This window comes from Callithrix jacchus, chromosome 1, assembly GCF_049354715.1.
Source record: "Callithrix jacchus isolate 240 chromosome 1, calJac240_pri, whole genome shotgun sequence".
Taxonomy (NCBI): domain Eukaryota; kingdom Metazoa; phylum Chordata; class Mammalia; order Primates; family Cebidae; genus Callithrix; species Callithrix jacchus.
Window position 1 is genome coordinate 97,482,284 of NC_133502.1, and position 18,700 is coordinate 97,500,983.

Sequence of the window (18,700 nt, forward strand, 5' to 3'; positions counted from 1 at the left end):
CCCTTGAAGGCCTCGTGGTGGATATGTTTGACAGAGGGGAACTCTGTCAAAGCTGTCTGTCCTCTCCCTGGGGACAGGCGGGGCCTCATGACACGTGCTGTGCCACATTGATTCACTCTGGGTGGAAGGGGTTGTGTCCTTTGAATTCCCAATGGAAATGGCTAGGGTTTTTTTCAAATTACAAAAATAATAAATGGTCATTTAAATTATTTCCAAGAACAAAAATACTAAAGACTAAACAACACAGCAAACAAAAAAGAACTCCAAGAGGACTATAATTTCTTCTTGTTTTTTTAATTTGTCTGCTTGTCTATCACTGACCTGCCTTTTACAACTATGGGCTTCTCTCCAAGGACACATATAGAGATGGATACCTTAATTTCATGTCTGAATGTTATTCCACCATGTAGTTATATCAGCCCCCTATTGAGAGATGGTTGGTTACCAGTTGTTTCTTCCTTTTAAAAACTATACTGTGCTGAACATCCTTATGTGTATTCCCTTTGTTTTCCTGTTTGTTTTGGGTAAACTTCTAGCAGTGGAATTGCTGGAGAAATGCATTTGATCAACATTCCTGAACTACCCTCCCCAAAGTCTGTGCGAACGACACCACCCCACCGCTTATGAGGCTGTCCCCAGCTTCACACCCTGATGATCACCTCAGGGCACAAATCACTGTCACTTTCTGGAGTGATTTTCTTAGATTTATGAAAGATTAGCATATCTTGACTTGGAAAAACTTCATATAATAAAAGTTTTGTTTCTTATTAACATAAATTATAGTTATAAGAAATATTTTACTCATTGTCTGTTTTCTTTTATTATTTCTTTCTTTCTTTACTTATTGAGATAGACTCTCACTCTGTTGCCCAGGCTGGAGTGCCATGGTATGATCCTGGCTCACTGCAACCTCTGTCTCTTGGGTTCAAGCAATTCTCCTGCCTCAGCCTCCTGAATAGCTGGGACTACAGGCATGTGCCACCACGCCCGGCTAATTTTTGTGTTTTTAGTAGAGACGAGGTTTCACCATGTTAGCCAGGCTGATCTCTAACTCCTGACCTTAGGTGAGCCACCTGCCTCGAACTCCCATAGTGCTAGGATTACAGGCGCGAGCCACCATGCCTGGCTTGCTTTCTTATTTCAGCTTTTCATTATGACAGTGTTTAAACTTTGAAGAAAGTCAAAATAATAGTACAATAAACATCCATATACCCTCTGTCTAGATCAATTATTTACATTTTGCTATATGTGGTTTAGCTATTCTCTCTATGCATTTAAATTTTTGGAACTCTTACAACACTTTGATCACACCTAACAAAATTTATCAACAATTGTATAATGTCATCTAATGTCTTGTGCATAGTCAAACCGACCCAGTATATGTAGAATAGTATTTCCATGGAACAGCTACTACAGAAGATGTGGAGATTCTATTCAGGGGTCTCAATCTTGGTTTATGCAACAGAACCATCTGGGACTATATTTTTAACCAGTGCTGGAGATTGAAATCAAAATTCTTCAAGGAAACCGATAAAGAAGAAGTTCTTCTGATGGGGAGGTCATAGATCCCAGGTCTTCTTGGAGGTGGAATTGGGATTTGGGGACTACAGGATCAGCTTAATGGCAAAACTTGGCCAAAGCAGAGGTCTTATTGCTTCAGGGACTGACCATGTGGGGAAAGATGAATGAGGAGAGACTTTTGTCACAAGCATTTGTGTCATGGGACCCAGGGGTAAGCCATGCATCCCAGAAGAGAGGGAGAGTGAAGACCCTAGCCCTGTCTCTGATGCCCACTGTTTCCTAGGGTCAGAGGAGAGGAGCGGCATGAGGGGAGGGTGAGAGTTAGATGGCCCCTCCCCAGACTGAGAAGCTTGACATGCCGGCTCAGCCCAGCCTATACTGTGTGTAGGATCCTACAGAAAGCAGAGAGGTGGGAGTCAGGGAGGGCATAGCATTTTTAAATGGGAAATTTTCCTGCAAGTTAGCAAACTTATGCAGTGACAGACTACTAAGGGGTCCCTGGTACATGAGCAGTGGCAGGGCAGAAAGAAGGCAGGTTGGTGACTTCCAGCATGGCGTTGCTGCCACAATTTGTCCAGCACAAAGAAAGTGAGTAGTGGGCTAACGGCACTTCAGGAGATGCGCTTTGGGTGTTGGGGACTGAGAGAGGGGGCAGTTGTGGTGCCCACGTCCCACAGGCTCTGAACAAAGCCTTCTCATGAGTACAGGATTGTCACATGTTTTCTGTAACCAGGGCCTGGGCGTGCTCATCTATTCCCTGTGCCCTGTAGCTGACGTTTCCAAGGCTCAGTCTTGTTTCTGATGCCCTCTGGGTAAAACAACGGCAGTTTAGTCTGAAGTTACCCGAATCGTGCATTGCCAGGAGAGTTCACTTCATTTAGAAATTGGAACCACCACGGTTTTCAACGGACGCTTAATGAACTGGGGTCTGCAAAATAGGCAATAAACTTCCTGGCCTGCTAACTGAGTATTGTCTCTCTTGTGCTAACTGCAGTAATGTGTTTTATTTTCCCACTGTTTATTAGCTTCCAGCTAAAGGCCAGGCTATGTGAGCCCCCCATGGCCTTCCTTTTGGGAATGGTGGAACTCGGCTGCACATTCACCTTCTGAGCTCTTCAAATGTCTTCCAACTCTGTTCCAATGGTAGAGAGAAAATGATTGAAAATGAGATTTCCACTGTGGCAGTGGTTTGCTGTCTTCCATTGTAGAATGCAATCTTATTTTTTATCTTTTTGGATTTATATTAATTTAGATTATATAAGCTAGCAGGGTGTTTTTTAATGAGTTTGGTAATGCCAAACCTAAAAGAGTTAAAATCCCCCTGTTATCACATATAACTCAGAGAAAGGTAGGGGAGGACCCACAGAGAGATGGGGATGCGTTTGATTTCTGCTTAGTTTCCAAAGTGTGGCTTCCTTTTGAAATGCTTTTGCCTTTGGTTTGAAGTCATCAGTCATTTGTTAATCAGTTGGTAAAATTTAGTATTTGTAGCAGACGGAAGAGAGAGGGAGAAAGAGAGAGAGAGGTGACGTAGGTGTCAGGCATCAGGATCTTGGGGTATCAGTCTCAGTTTAACTATTTCTGAAGCCACCCACTCTGAGGCTCAGCTCCCTCAAATCTATCTTTTTTAACCTTGAATATCTTGCTCCAGACCTGGGACTCCATCAGCACAAATTAGCTCTTCAAAATCAGAATATTGCCTTTTTTTATTGGATTTGCTGAGATGGTCAATGCAAATTCCATACTCCCCACTTAGAACTATAATCTGAGTTTTGCATTTAACCCTAATTAGAAGGAAACACTATGAATAAATGGAACCTGTAAATTATATCTACCATAGCCAGGCTATGGGCGAAAACTTGTTATTTTTCAAGTTTGCCTGCTAATTGTCTTATGGACAAATCCCAATTCTCCCATATTTGGAATATGTGAAAAACTAAAGCATGGAAAATCGAAGTGCTTCAGCACCTCTCTAGATGACCTGAAACTACTAGCATATGAGCTGTCCATCCATCCATCCATCCCTCCATCCCTCCATCCATCCATTTAGTCATTCTTTTGACTTCATTTGAATAAATGGATGGACAGATCAATGGCTGGATGGACAGACAGCTCACATGCGACTGTAAGCATCTACTGTATTTTTTTCTTTTTCTTTTCTTTTTTTTCCTTTTTTTTAGACGGAATCTTACTCTGTCCCCTAGGCTGGAGTGCAGTGGCATAATCTCGGTTCACTGCAACCTCTGTCTTTTAGGCTCAAGCAATTCTTCTGCCTCAGCCTCCTGAGTAGCTGCGACTACAGGCATGTGCCACCATGCCCAGCTAATTTTTTGTATTTTTAGCAGAGACAAGGTTTCACCATGTTGGCTTGGCTGGTCTTGAACCTCTGGTTATCTGCCTACCTCGGCCTCCCAAAGTGTGGGATTACAGAAGTGAGCCACAGTGCCTGGCCAGTATATACTACATTAACCATAATTCCTGCTTCTGTAAACTTGATGCTCTCACATCTGCCTTGCATTCCTATGCTGTGCACACCTTGTTCTGGATAACCCACTAATACTCCTGAGTCACCTTGCCTGGGCCTCCGGCCTCCCTTGTTGCCTCCTCTGGGGAGTGTGCTTTGAAAACCCAAGCCGGCCAATCTAGAATCCACACCTCCATCTACCCGCTTATTGGGTTCTCACACTCAAAAGAGGAGGCAAGAGCTGACACAGGTGAACAATTTAGAGGTGGAGGGAATATTGGAACTGAATGTTTCTCTTACCTCTGTGAATTAAGGGGCTAGTGGAGGCTGAAGGTGTAAGACAGCAGTGCAGGGCATGTTGAGGGCCCTGTGAAGAGGGGAACACACAGCACACAGGCAAAGCATGTGTTTCATCTTATTGAGCATGTGCCGAGTTACATTTTGCCCTCATGGAGCTGTCAGTCTGGCAGGGAGGCAGGAAGCCTCACCCCCAGCAATGAGAACAAAGCAGAATGGAGAATGTGCTCCAACAACTAACTGTGAGCATCGCAGTGGGGGGCCAGGAGTTTTCCAGGGGACATGGACTTTGAGTTGTCTTAATGGATGTAGGGAGGACAACAGACTGAGAATAAAAGGGGACCGATCCTTTGGTTGCAAATATGGCAAGCAAAAATGTCAACTCCCCTCAGCAGAAAAATAAAAGTAAATCCAAGAGATGCTGGTAGAGGGTGAGGTTGAATTTAAAATGGTGCCTGCTGCTTTTTCTCCATCTTGGAGCGTGGAGAGCCTCGGCAGCTTCTGAACAGCGATGAGCGTGTTTCTAATTACCACATCAAGCCTTTGATCTGCTATAATTGTTTGTTTCCCCCTGCAAACACAAATTTGACTCACTGGTGCTGTGTTTAGCCAGCTGCTCCACTTGGAGGTGCTCGGCAGTGGGCCATGCATGTTTCCCAAATGAGATACAAATGCCCTGGTTTCCGTTCAGCCCTGCACATATTGAGCTCCTACTATGTGCTTAGTGATGGGGAGGGCTGAAACTGATGGGGAGGCTCTCTGTCTGGGGTTGCCTTGAATGCCTCTGAGTCATTCTCTTTCCACCCTGTCCCACTCCCAGCCCCCAGGAGATTCTGGAAGAAGACAGAAGAGAGTAGGATAAAATTCTGGTCAAATCAGAACCCAATATACAGAAATGTGAACATCTTGTAGGTTGGTCAAAACTGGAGACTGCCAATTGTTAAAATAAGCTTTCTGGGTAGGTCTCATGGGATTTACAGTTTCAACTCTGCATTTGAAGCTTGTGCATCTCTCGTATAAAACCCTCGGCAATCATCAGATGAAGATGCCTGTGGCTCACCCGACTGGCAGGAGACAGTCATGCCAAAACAAAACGGTCTGAAAATACAGGCTTGTGAATTTGTAGAATTGAAAAATACTCTTTTTAAGGTATAATCTACATATAATTCATCAATTTCAAGTGTATAATTCAATGATTTTTATTTATTTAAAAAAATTTTTTTAAATCCTTTTATAATTCTTTTTTAACAAACAGCCCCAGGAATGGGGGACCAGGAGAAGGGGGAGGAGGGGAAGTGAGGCCCCAGTCCCAAAACCCCTCCCTACCCACCCCTTTCCCCCTTATATATTTATAATCTATATACAAGCCCCGGGAGTTGGGGGCAAGAGGAACTCCCTCAGCAGGGTGGGGGAAACCCAGGCTCCTTGTCCCCTTGGGACCCAGGCTCCTCTGCCCGTCGCGAAGCCCCTTCTCAAGAAGGTGGCCCTGTCCGCTACCAAGACTTAGGTATCCAGCGCAGGGCATCTGATGGGGAGGCCTGCTGGTAAAGGTCAATGCGCTGGGTGTGGAAGACTCCACTGTAAGTGGAAGGCGTGGCCTTGAGATGGGAATTGAGGCCAGAGAAGGACCGTCCAGTTGGGGAAGTACGTGATGACCCCGGTCCCCCGAGGTTGCTGCTCAGTTTTTGATAATCCTGGAACGGCTTTAGTTCCACTGGATGCAGCTCTGCTCACCCCAAGCTAGCATCAGGAAGGGCCTGGCAGGTGAAGGCAGCACCCGAGGAGCAGTAGCAGGTGGGGGCCACACAGCCAGGCTGGGGGGCTGCAGAGCAGGGCCCACAGGTAACAGAGAAAGGGGAGGTGGGGCAGGAGGTGGTGCTGGTGGCAGGGAGCCAAAATTCACCACAGGCAGCTGTGAGTCTATCATGGGTAGAAGCATCTGTTGGGCAGGAGCCCCTGAAGGGAGAAAGCCACTTTGGCCACCAGGCTGCAGAGGAGAATAAAAATCCGAAGGGGATGGCAGATCCTGGTGTACCTGAAGCAACTACATGTCGGGCAAAGGACTGGGGCAGAAAGCTGTAGAGTAGAGGAAGGAAGGTGGAGGGTGGAGAACTCCTCCAGCCAGCAACTTCCCTAGCTCTGCAGCTTGTAGTGTGGAGAAATCTAGAAACTCACTCTTGAGAGCTACCCCAGAGAGTAGTTGAGGGAGGGGCTGGGCCAGGGGGTAGGTATACGGGCTGTGATCTGTAAGGATGCAGTGAGGGTGTCCCAGGGCAGAAGCCCCCACTGTTTGGATGCAATTGAGAGTCCATGGCTCCCCCAGAGACCTGAGAACTGGAAGGTCCAGGGCTTCCATAGAAGACCTCAGGATATAGGCGCTGGCCTGAGGAGCTGGGCTCTGTGCCACAGTGCCCAGAACCCAGGTTCTTGGATTGTGGCTCAGCAGAGGCTGCAGCACTGGGAAGCAGCTCCCAGTCTCGGGATATAGGAATGGCCTCAGTGACTGATACTGTTAGCTCCTTCTCTGCTTTTAAGGTGTCTCCTACCACGAGGCGTAAGTCTGAGTCCTTGCCACTAGTGCCAAACTGGACAGGGGGGCCAGGTCGATGAGATGGCGGAATGGGGACAGGCTCTGGTACTGTGTCTGTACGCTGTGATCGTTCTGTGCCAATGAGGCCAGGGGGCAGTGGCTGCTCCTGGGGCAGCTCCTTTCTGTCCCCATTGTTGGGGGCAGGTGGTGGTCTCCTAGGAGGTTCAGAGCCAGGTGGACCCTCACAAGGAATAGCATTCAGGGGTGAGGGCCTCCAGGCCTCTTGGGAGGTCCCTCTGCTGCCCCCTTGAGCCCTCCATCAGGGGAACTTTGCTGGCTGCAGGGATCTGATGACACCTGAGAATCCCCACTCAGGTCCACCCCACTGTCAGACTGACTCATCTCCGTGCCACACATCATCAAAAGGACTCAGGGACTCCATCCAAGGCTCCATGGAGCTGGGCCGGTAACTCTTTGGCTAGTGGCAGTATGTAAACGGTTCTAGATGCGAGGGGTCAGGGCCTCCGTGCCTGTATCTCTGGATTCTGCCTGAGGGCCTGGGCCCTCAGGCTTGGAGGCCAAGAATCCAGAGCTATGGCAAAGATTCCTCCTGTAGCAGCTCTGGTTTTCTGGGAGGCCGCTCCCAACGTTTAGGGGGAAAGGGACTAACCCGGCTGGGATCCTGGAGAGTCCCACCTACCCCTCTCACCATTGGCCCTGGCTCCTCAAAGTGGGTCTCAGAGGCCACTGTTGGCTCTCTGGGGCTCATATTGGGTTGTGGCCCTAGGAGAGGGGCCCTGAGGGGGTTGGGGAGGCCCAGGCTTGTGTCTTGGGTGCCCCCCTGGTGCAGTTACACTCCCTTGGCGGCTACTAAGCTGGGCCAGAGCCTGTTGGATGCCAGCAGGGTTGCTATGGATAACTTGGTCCAGGTGGAAGACAGCAGAACTGCTGGGAGGTGGGGGAGGCAGGGGAAGTCCCGGGGGAGGCAGGGGAAGTCCCGGGGGACGCTCCTCTGGAGGATGACTTCGGTTCTTGGGAGAGGGCCAGCTCCTCTTGTTGCCTCGTCCTGGCCCATTCCTTCCTCCCGGACTGCCTCCACCTCCTCCATTGCTGCTGCTGCTGCTGCCAGCCTTGCCCCCTGGGCCAGGGCTCTGGTTCTGCTGTTCCATTCGTGGCCGCTGACTTAAGAAGCTCTGTTTACTCAAATCCTTGGCTGATTTTCCTGGTATGCCTCCAGCTCTACCACCTCCCCCAGGAGTCCCCACAGCTTTGGGTGTTAGCAGTGCTGGTGGGGGTGCCTCTTTGTCCCCCCCTGGTGCTCGTTGGCAAAGTCGCTGCTCTCTGATGCAGTCTCCTATTCCTCATTGGCTTGGTCCAAGTTCTGGTTTGACAGATCAGGAGACTTGGCAGCTGCCGGGCGCGGTGGTGGGGCCACTGTGACTGTTGTGAGAGCCTCCTCGGGTCCAGGTGTTGAGGCTTCGCTCCGTGTCTCGCTGGCAGTGCGTCCTCGGGGAGCAGGAGGGTGGTTTGGTCCCCTTGTTCCACCTCCACGCCCATCGTCTCCTTGGAACTCTCTGTAACTGCGGAACTCCCGGCTTCGGGCTCCCCGCCCCCGTCCCCCATAGGTCCCCCGAAAACCCCTCCCTCTGGCAAAATACTCACCTCGGCCCCAACCCCCAGCAAGAGTAAGGACCCACTCTTTCATAGGAATAGTCCCTCCGAAGCCTTGGGGCAGGGGAAAGATTCTCACTGGGTGGGGTATCTTTGGGGCCCCCTAGCTTTCTCTTGGCTATTTTGAGTGGGTCTGGCTTTGGGGCTTTGGGGGTTCCATCCCCCTGTTCGAGGGGCTTGCGAGGCAGCTCTTCGACTTTTGTAGGTGGTGGAGGTTTCTTCATAGGCCCAGCCCGGCGGGATGGGGCCCCTGGCTCCTCTGGAGGGATTCCACGACGACTGCTGCCTGGACGAGGGCCCCAGTGGGTCGTGCGACCCTCTCTGCGTGGTGGTGGGGGACCCTGGCCTCCACTTCCGACTCCGCAGGCAGGCTTTCGGCCTGCTTCTGGCCCTGTCAGCTGTGCAGTCTCCTCCTTAGGGGACTCCTTCTTGGGTGGTGGAGTTTGTATCTTCGACACTTCATCACTGCCTGGGGGCCAGGGGAGTGGACGGGGCCCAGAGGGAGCTGGTTCCTCCAGAGAAAAGCGAGATTGGGGTCCCGGGGCTCCATTCTCAGGAAAGCCTGGATAACTGGCCAGATACGGTGGGGGGTGGGGGAGGTACTGGAGGAGTCTCACTCCTCATCCCCTTGTCTTCCTCATCCGCGGCCTAGCTCAATGGTGAGGTAAGTGGGCAGGAGTCGGTGGATGTGGTGGTGAAGACATCTCCTTCCCAGGCCAACTTTGGATCCACTGGTGGAGTGCCCCGTTCCTGTAACATGGGGGGTGCATGACGATCAAATGGCTCTGAGCTTGAGCCCTCACTGTCTGAGCGCTCTCGGGGAACTAGGCCAGAGGGACGCACTCCAGGAGGGTAGAAGTCTAGAGGGGGCCGACCCTGGAGGAGCCGGGGGTCCACATAAGGAGGAATCATCATCCATCGGGGATCAAAGTTCATTGGAGGCATAGGTGGGGGCCGGACCAGAGCACCTGGGAACAGGGCCTTGGGGGGCGGTGGAGGAGCCTGTGGAGCTGGCACAGCCCCCAGGGTCACAGGCTGTGGTGGTGATGGGGGAACTGGGGTAGGAGGGGCAGAGCTCTGTTGATGCTGCTGCTGCTGCTGCTGCTGCTGCTGCTGCTGCCACTGGAAACGAGGAAGCAATGACTTCTGATATTTGGGGTAGCCCAAGCCCTGACTAGGGGGCTGGCGGGGGGGGGGGAACCAATACCATCACCCTTGGGTTCCACCTTTGGAGCTGGGGGTGTGGTAGGAGGAGGGACCTCTTCTGGCGGTTCAGGACTCTCTTTTGAGTGCAGTTGCGGTTCCACTGGGCTGGCTTTGAAGCTGCGCTGCTGGTGCTACTGGTACTCCCACCACCACTCACCAGAGTGGGAGCCGAAGCCACACCTGGAGTAGGAATAGATTGGGCAGGAGGGGTCTGTGCTGGCTCTTCAGGTTCTTTCTCTGGTGCTGGGGCTGATGCCGGTGGTGGAGCTGGAGGTGCAGTGAGTTCTTTGGGGACTGCAGGTGGTGGAGCTGGGGTAGAAGGGGCAGCAGGTGGGGGAGCAGGCTCTGCTTTGAGTCGCTTGTCAGGTGCCCCAAACTTTTCATCAAGCCACTTGAGCTTCTCAGCACAGGCTGCCCGGCGCTCTTCCTGCATGTGCCGCTCCTCTTTTTCTCACGGTCGTCGGGTGTGCTCCACTGCCAGGGAAATCTCAGATGATGACTGCTTTCGTCGCTGCCGCCATGCTTCATCCTCATCTTCAGGTGCTGGGAGCTTGCAGGGAGGGCCCCCACGATCTGGATAGTCCCCAGGGGGGCCCCAGTTCCTGGCGGGGCCCCGGTGAGGTGGGGGTGGGGGAGGCTTTGGGGCAGGAGGTCCTGGGTCTGTCTCTGGAGGCTGAGAGGTTTCTGCCCAGGCTGTCTTAGGAGGGGCGGTTCAGTGCCGGGAGAGTTGCCCTTTTTGCCATCTGCTTCAGGGGGCCGTTCCTCACCAGAAGCTGACTGGGAATCCTTGTGGCCCTCAGCTCCCTCCTCATCAGAGTCTCGGCCATCTTCCTCATCGCTGAACTTGAGCTTTTCAGTGTAGTCAATCTCTTCGTGGGCCCCTGCCCAACCATCATCATTCTCTCGATCCAATTGATCAAACTCTTTGAGATTATCCTCTTTGAGAATAGAGGGATGACCCACAGGCTCTACTAGGCGTATTGGTGGCCCTGACCCTCGGGGGCCCGCCACATGGGGAAAACGGCTGGGCCCATCAGGAGTTGGGTATCGGTAAGGCCCCTGGGGTCCATAGGGCGGAGGGAATGGGAGATATGGAGGATACATGAAAGGCGGCATCATTCCGCGGTAGGGAGGGAACTGGGGTGGGCCTGAAGGCTGCAGCGCCCCCTGGGGATCATGACCATGATGAAGTTTGGAGTCCGGACCCTCCAGCTCATCAGAGCCAAGCCCACCTCCGTCCCTCCAAGTTGTAGAATTTTGGGGGCAGAGGCTTGGTCCGGGCCCAGACGACTATTTGGCAGACTCCCTCTCCTTGGCAGCCTTGTTCTGGGCGCCAGCCGCCTGCTGGGTCAGAAATTCCTCTCGAGAGAATCGCGACAGTAGGCTTGATGCCCTTCCACCATCTCCATGTGCTCCATAGCTGACGCTGACTTGTGCCCAGGACTTTACCCCGCTTGCAACCGAAGGAGTGTTCTCCGGGGCTGCTGGGGGTCGTTTCGGCTGGTTGGAGGCAGGCGTCGGTGGAGCCTGCAGTGGCTGCGATTCCGGTGGCTGAGCGGTTGAGGCATCGGAACTCTTGGGGTCGGACTGCTCCTGTTTGCTTGCCTATCCTGTTCCGTCTTTCGGCACTAGTGAGACATTGGGGTCATTGCCTTTGTTCTCGGCTTTCAGGCTTGGAAGGTTGGCTGGAGGTGGCATACGCCTGGCAATGGCAACTTTGCTGAGACTCTGCAGGCCATGGCGAGGGACAACAGCCGGTTTCTGGATCTCTAAGGACTTGCCCTTATATGTGTCAAACAGGTTGAGCGAGGAATACTTGTTTCCATCATTTCCCTTGGCAGTCGGCCCCCAGCGATCTGACATTGCTCTGGAAGCTCATTGAGTATGTTGGGTCCTGCAGGCACCTCCTCCAAAACGTGCCGGAGCCTGGCCGGGTGTGCGGGGATCCGGGACCAGGACCTAGGGGCTCCCAGGGACTGGATGGTGGTGGGGCAGAGGAGGATGGCGGTGGATGGCGCCGGGTTCGGCTCCTTCCGTCTCCCTAGCTCACTTCGCGGCTGCTCCGACTAATTCAATGATTTTTAAAGTAAATTTATCAAATTGTGCAACCATGACCATAAATCAACTTTCAGACATTTCTGTCACCTGATAATGTCTCTCATGCACATTTACTCTTAATCCCTAGTTCTCCCTCTCTGCAGGCAGACAACCACTAATTTACTTTGTCTTCATAGATTTACCTCTTCTGGATATTTTATGTAAATTGAATCATACAATATGCAGTCTCTTGTGTCTGCTTCTTTTACTTAGCACATGTCTTTGTGGTTCATCCATGTCTCATGGTAGTTTGACATACTGTTTTACATATGTAGTTTTACATATCTGTAGTCTGTTTCCTTTCACTGTGGAATACTATGCCATTGTATAGATATACTACCTACTCTCCAGCTGATGGAGATTTGAGTTGCTTTCAGTTGTGGGTTATTAAGACTAGTGTAGCTATGGCTATCGTTGTGTAAGTCTTTGTGTGGGAGAAAGACTTAAAATATGAAATAGAAGACTCTCCTTGATCCTTAATTATTCAGAATGCTACATCAGCAGAAAAAATTTTATTTGCAGGCCAGATTTTTATGTGCAAAGCACAGTGGTGGGAGCCATCAGATGAATGCAAATGAAAGAAGACTAAGCCTATTTATTTATTTTTTGAAACGAAGTCTCACTCTGTCACTCAGGCTGGAGTGCAATGGCACAATCTCGCTCACTGCAGCCACCTCCTGGGTTTAAGCAATTCTGCTGCCTCAGCCTCCTGAGTAGCTGGAATTACAGCCATGTGCCACCATGCCCGGCTAATTTTTGTATTTTTAGTAGAGATGGGGTTTCACCATGTTGGTCAGGCTGGACGTGAACTCCTGATCTTGTGATCCACCCGCCTCGGCCTCCCAAAGTGCTAGGATTACAGGGGTAAACCACTGCGGCTGGCCGGGGCCTTAGTTTTTAAAGAAACTCAATGAAGCCCTTGAGGCAGAATATGACTGTTTACATGAGGTTGTTTCCGAATGTCAGGTACTTGATTCCTGGGTATCTGATCACTCTGGATTTTTAGTTTGCAAGTGATGAAAACCCAACTTGGCTAAACCTCAATAAAAGAACCACAATAAAAAAGGGAATTTATTGGCTAACATAATGAAATGTCCATGGGGTAAAGCTAACTTCAGGTGTGGCTTGATCCAGAGGCTCAAGAGACATTATAGTTCTTGGTTTCTTCCCAACTTGTGTCTTAATTCAAAGGCTCTATGTGCTGGTGAGATGGCTGGAAGCCCCTCTTCTCGGGTTCAAGTTCATTTGCTAAATATCTGTTTCACATCTGTGTTTATGTGTGTGTTGTATTTGTGTGTTTTGTGTGTATGTGTAAGAGTATATGTGTTTGTGTATGAGTTTGTGGCTGTGTGTTTGTGTTGTATGTATGAGTGTGTGTTTGTGTATGAGTTTGTGGCTGTGTGTGTTGTGTGTATGTATGAGTGTGTGTTTGTGTATGAGTTTGTGGCTGTGTGTTTGTGTTGTGTGTATGTATGAGTAGGTGTTTGTGTATGAGTTTGTGGCTGTGTGTTTGTGTTGTGTATATGTATGAGTGGGTGTGTGTTTATGTATGAGTTTGTGGCTGTATTTATGTTGTGTGTATGTATGAGTGGGTGTGTGTTTGTATATGAGTTTGTGACTGAATGTTTGTGTTATGTGTATTTATGAGTGGGCATGTGTGTATGAGTTTGTGACTTTGTATGTTAATGTGTGGGTTTTGTGTTTGTGTGTTACATGTGTAGGTAAGAGTGTATGTTTACAACTGTGTTTGTGTGTGTTGTATGTATATCAGTATGTGTGTTTGCGTGTGTGTGTGTGTGTGTGTGTGTGTGTATGTGTGGCAGGGAAAGCATCTGTGCCATAGAAGTGACTCTGGCTGAGTCTTTGAATGCGCCATGGTGCAGTAGACTGAATTTCAAGTGACCAGCAGGATTTTTTAAATAGGGCGACCAGGTAATTTATGCAATTCAGAGTTCACCGCTGAGCAGTGTGGGGGGCAGATGGGAGCAGGGAAGGGCTGCAGGGAGGCCTGAGAGGAGAGGGTCATGGAGGTTTAGCCTTGGCCTCACAGCAGGGAGCCAGCTGCAGTCTTGAAAACAGTGACTAGAAACAGTGACTTGAGTCCCAAGCCTGGCATTCAGGTTCCATTCTGGCCTGTCTCATATAGCAGGAGGGAAGAGCCATCCAGTGGGAGGGCAGCAGAAGCCCTGGAAGGCCATGAGGCTGCTCACCACCCCGGCAGGGCTCTTCTGCTGCCGTGACCTGATGATGGGATGACTGGGCAGGCCCGCAGTCTGTGGCCTGATACTTCTCTGAAGAGTAAGTGGTGCTCTTGGACCTTCCAGCTTTTGGCCTGGACCCACTGATGGTGACTGGGGCCTAACCCTGCCTACTCCAGTGATTTCTGGAAATTTCCATAAATGACTTTTAGGATGCCATGGGTATAATACCTCTTTATTTGGATACTTCTTTATGCAAACCAAATGCACTTACGCATATTAATTAGCCACAGATAAAATTGGCTCTACGGCAGACAGGAGGCCATCCCTGAGAGACCCAATTCTTGGAGTATGTTGCAAAGAAACGTGATGCCCACGGATGAACGAGTTCAGATAATCAGTGATTTTCTTTTCAGATTATTTAAAACTTTCTTTTTGTTGGAAGGATGGCTGAGAGTGAATTTGTAGGGAATTATACATGGTTAGTGGATAGAGCAGTAAGGAGGAGAACTGACATACAAATAAATCAGATTAAAAATTGGTTTCTGATGCCTGGGAGCCTGCCAGCTTTGAGTCACCAATGACTAATTGACTCCAACTAAAAAGATCCTTTAGATTCTTCTGCTTCAATCCTTTTCTCATGTCGTATATCCCATAATATGGCCAGACATAATAAAATCGAGTCCAAATCCCTTATTGTTGCAGATAGGAAAACTGAGACCCACAGAGGTCACATGCCTCTGGGGCTTACACAAAGTATTTGTGGCAAAGACTTGAACCTGGTTGTTAGCTACTGAGTCACAGCATTTAAACATTTTGATTTTGTTACCTCCTCATGAAAACCAGGTGCACACAGATATGTTTATGGCGCATATATACAATTGGATCTGTAGATGGACAGTGGTTTTGGTCTAAGAAAGACAGAAAGGGATATGGGATTGTCCTGCCAAACTTTGTATTTCAAAATAAGTAAATGCAAGTTCAATTTACAATACCTGCTTATTCTTTATTGCCTTGAGAATGGAATCGAAAGGGGGGAGAAATTTATATGAAGATAAATAAGGGTAAATTGAGTGAGATAGGATAAAAGGGAGAAGTAGGTCTATTCTCAAGGGGTCTGTGAGAGAATGAGACTTCTCTTGCTGCGTGTGTGATCATCGTTCATCTGTTCAAAGCCCTCATTAGCCCTATGCTTCAGTCACCATAGTAAGGGCCTCATATATATATATTTTAACCATGTGAGGTTGGTGTTATTATCCCATTTTAAAAAAAGAAAACTGGGCCGGGTGCAGTGTCTCACACCTGTAATCCCAGCACTTTGAAAGGCTGAGGCAGGATCCCTTGAGCCCAACCTGGGCAACATAGCAAAACCCCATCTCTACAAAAAATACAAAAATTAGCCAGGCATGGTGGTGAGTGCCTTCCAGCTACTTGCGAGGCTTGAGCCCAGGAGGTCGAGGCTGAACTGAGCCATGATCATGCCACTGTACTCCAGTCTGGGCAACAGAGGGACACCCTATCTCAAAAAATAAACAAATAAACAAAAACAAAAATAAAAAAAGAAAACTAAGGCTTAGAGGCTTTTGTAATTTGCTGGAGATTACAAAGCTGGCAAGTGACAGATTCATTTTTGGAACTCATCATGTTGAAAGTCTTATGGATTAGAATTCTGCAAACTTCTTCCCTTAAGGACAGGGTTATACATTGGTTGCTTGAGAAGGAAAAGCATCTGTGCTTTTCTATGCTTGGAGTAGGGTTCACATTTTTCTCCTGCAGATGAGTAAGAATAGAGTTATCCCTTTGTAGAGACACCTAGCAGGTGGTTCACTGTGGGGAATGAGTTGACAGGTTCCCACCCCTGTCAAGGGTGTCAGCAGTGATCTGGGGTGAGAAAGGACCCCAGAGAGCAAAACTCTGTATGATGGCCCTGAATCTCATGCTGGGACCCAGCTTTTGGGCCAGCTAGTGACTGTGCCCCAGCCTAGCTAAACGGAGGCTGCAGGCTGTGAGCCGGGGCAGTTCTAGTGGGCTAACCGGGGTTGGGCTTTCCTTACAGCAGCAGCAGGTGGCTCTCAGTGTGGAAACAAAGCCATTCCTGAGCTTCTTGATGTCCTCTCCCTTTTGTTTCTCTGGGTCTTCCTTGAATACAATACCAATCCCAGCTCTTAGTGGATGCAGGAGAAAGGACCTTGCCCAGGAGGAGACTGGAGAAGCAGAGGCTGGGGTGGCCTGGTGGGCCCAGGAGCAGTCTTGTTTCCTTCTGGATGTGCCTTTGACCTATTGTGATATGGGCCTCTTTCCTGTGGTCCTGCTGGAGCTCCTTCCTCCCTTGCTTGTCTTCCTGGGCTACCTCAGGCTGAACGGGCAGGAGGTGGGACATGCCCACTGGGAATGTCCTAGGGAATGTCTTTCTTCTCGAACACCCATCTCTGGACCAGGGAACAGTGAGGTCATTTACAAATGTGAAGGACAGGGGTGGGCAATCTTTTATGGGAGGGGCCAGATAGCAAATGCTTTAGACTTTGCAGGTGGTATGATTTCTCTTTGTCACAGAGTGCAGTAGTGCGACAGCGTGAAGGCAGCCATAGACAATACATAATGAATGGGCAAGGTTGTGTTCTAATCAAACTTTATCAAGACAGGCGGGGGCTGGATTGTGTTCCCTGAGCTGTCATTTGTTGACCTGGGTCAAGAAGGTGGAGCAGCCACATTTGGCACATGAATGTCATTGCCCACAGGGAAAAGATGTCTTATATAGACCTGGACTCCACAGGACCCCAAGGCAGAATTTGTACAGCCAAGAACTGTGTGTGCCAGCCTGTCCGTCAGCCCCACACAGCCCTGCAGGCAATGTCTGTCTGGACTGGAAGGCTGGGGAACCTTGTTTTAGGGCATCATATTTAAGAAGCCATGGTAGAAATGTGGGCTTGGACAGTATTAGTACGATGTCAGCTCATCCAGCTCATCCTCCAAGCTTGCCAGTTGGGGCTGGGCCAGGGCCAGGGCCATGTTCAAAGGCCGATAAACTTTTCAGAGACACATTTCACTGACAGAAACATCCCCAGCACATGCTGTTCTGATTCTGCCAGCCTCTCATGGTGCGCTGTGCGAAAATGTGAAGGGTTTGAATATGTTATGGGGCAGGGAAGTTTGAACACACGGAACGACCACAGGGAGGTTTGAGGCATGTGTCCTCATGGCTGGCAGGAGCCAGGGCAGACCAGATGCCCTAGGATGCAAGACGGAAGAGAATAGGTGCCGGGAAGAACAGCTGCAGCATGGTGAGTGGGTGGTGGAGGAAGAGCTTGTTTTTGGCTGGGACGCTGGCCTCCTGGAGGAGGTGGCAATTGTGGTGAGCCCTGAAGGAGGGGTCGCAGGTAGGGGTAATGAACATGGCCTGGGAGAGGGTGGGCATGCTTGGCTAGAGCCAGTGTTTTATTTGGCTTTGCGCTATGGGGCAGATCCTATTTTCCTGTATGATTCCAACAATATCTGCCATGCCACACACTTCTCTCCCCATCAAGAGGTAGCGTTGAATTCCCCTCCCTCTTAATTGTGAGCTGGTGACTTGTGTGCCGCCACTGGAGTCCTGCAGAAGTGACGCTGTGGCAGGACTTGCAAGGCTGGGGAAGTAAAGGAGTTGTAGTTTCCACTTTGAGAGCGGGAATTCTGGCACACAGAGGCCTGAGCCCCCACGTGAGAATCCCACCACCTGTGCCAGCTGGGCCCTGGGGAAGCCACACTGAGGAGCAGCCACATGTGGGGCTTTGGAGGGCAGTCCCAGGCCTAGTCATCCTCTCAGCCCGGGAGACTCCAGCAGCAGAAACCCATCAGAAGGTCTGCTGGAGGAAATGGCTTGCTTTAGGCTTTGCTTTCAGAAGAGGAATCGGTAGCAAAATCCAGGACAGAGTGGTGGGAGGGAGGGACCAGGAGACTGATGAAGAATGTTTTGGGCTGCTTTCCCTAGAAGTGATCTCAGTGAGCTGTGGCCATAGGCGTGGAAAGGAAGGGCCATTGCAAGAGATGCTGCTGTACAAAAACGACAGAGTTTTCTCCTCACCTCTGCAGCTCCCCGCCCAAATCCCACGTAACCCAAACCACACGATGTTCTTTGGAACCGGGCTGGCACGGTCTGCAAAAAGCAGGCCTTTCTGCTTCATTTAGGACTGTTGCTCCTCACGGACCATTAGGTTATGTGTATGAGTGGTTGGAGCCTCAGGAGCAGCTGAGTGGGTAACACAGGTGGTCATCAGACTTTGACATGTGAAGGACACCAGGACCAACTGCTGTGATGCATCTGGGAGGACAGGCAGGCAGCAGTCTCCTAAAGCACTGAAGTGAGATAGGCTGTATAGCCTACCCATGTGGACTGCTACTGTGGAGTTATTTCAGGGGCAAAGACCCATCCCTGCTGTGAATGTGTCTTCTCATGGGGCTCTGCCTTTTTTTTTAACTCACAGTCACATATGAAGTTTACTCTTTAGATGCTTTAGGGTTTTGAATTTATGATTCAAATGACTGATATAGGAGTCTTTCTTTTGTGAGAATTCTGAAGCCAAGAGGCCTGGGCCACATGAAGGTTTTGGGTGGAAGAGAAAAGGATGTAGAGGTGGAGGCTGGGAGCTGCAGTCCAAGCTCACTGACTGCAAGTCTGTGCTTAGGTCTGAGTTTACCCCTAGCTAGAGCTATTTGGCTGCTACACCAGCAGAAGCCATT

The 18,700-nt window shown here is 50.0% G+C and overlaps 1 pseudogene; it reads right to left on the bottom strand.

Annotated features, from left to right (window-relative positions):
• Nucleotides 1–5,679: 5,679 nt before the first annotated feature.
• Nucleotides 5,680–11,659, bottom strand: LOC100385871 (protein PRRC2A pseudogene; annotated as a pseudogene).
• Between the last annotated feature and the right edge of the window lie 7,041 nt (nucleotides 11,660–18,700).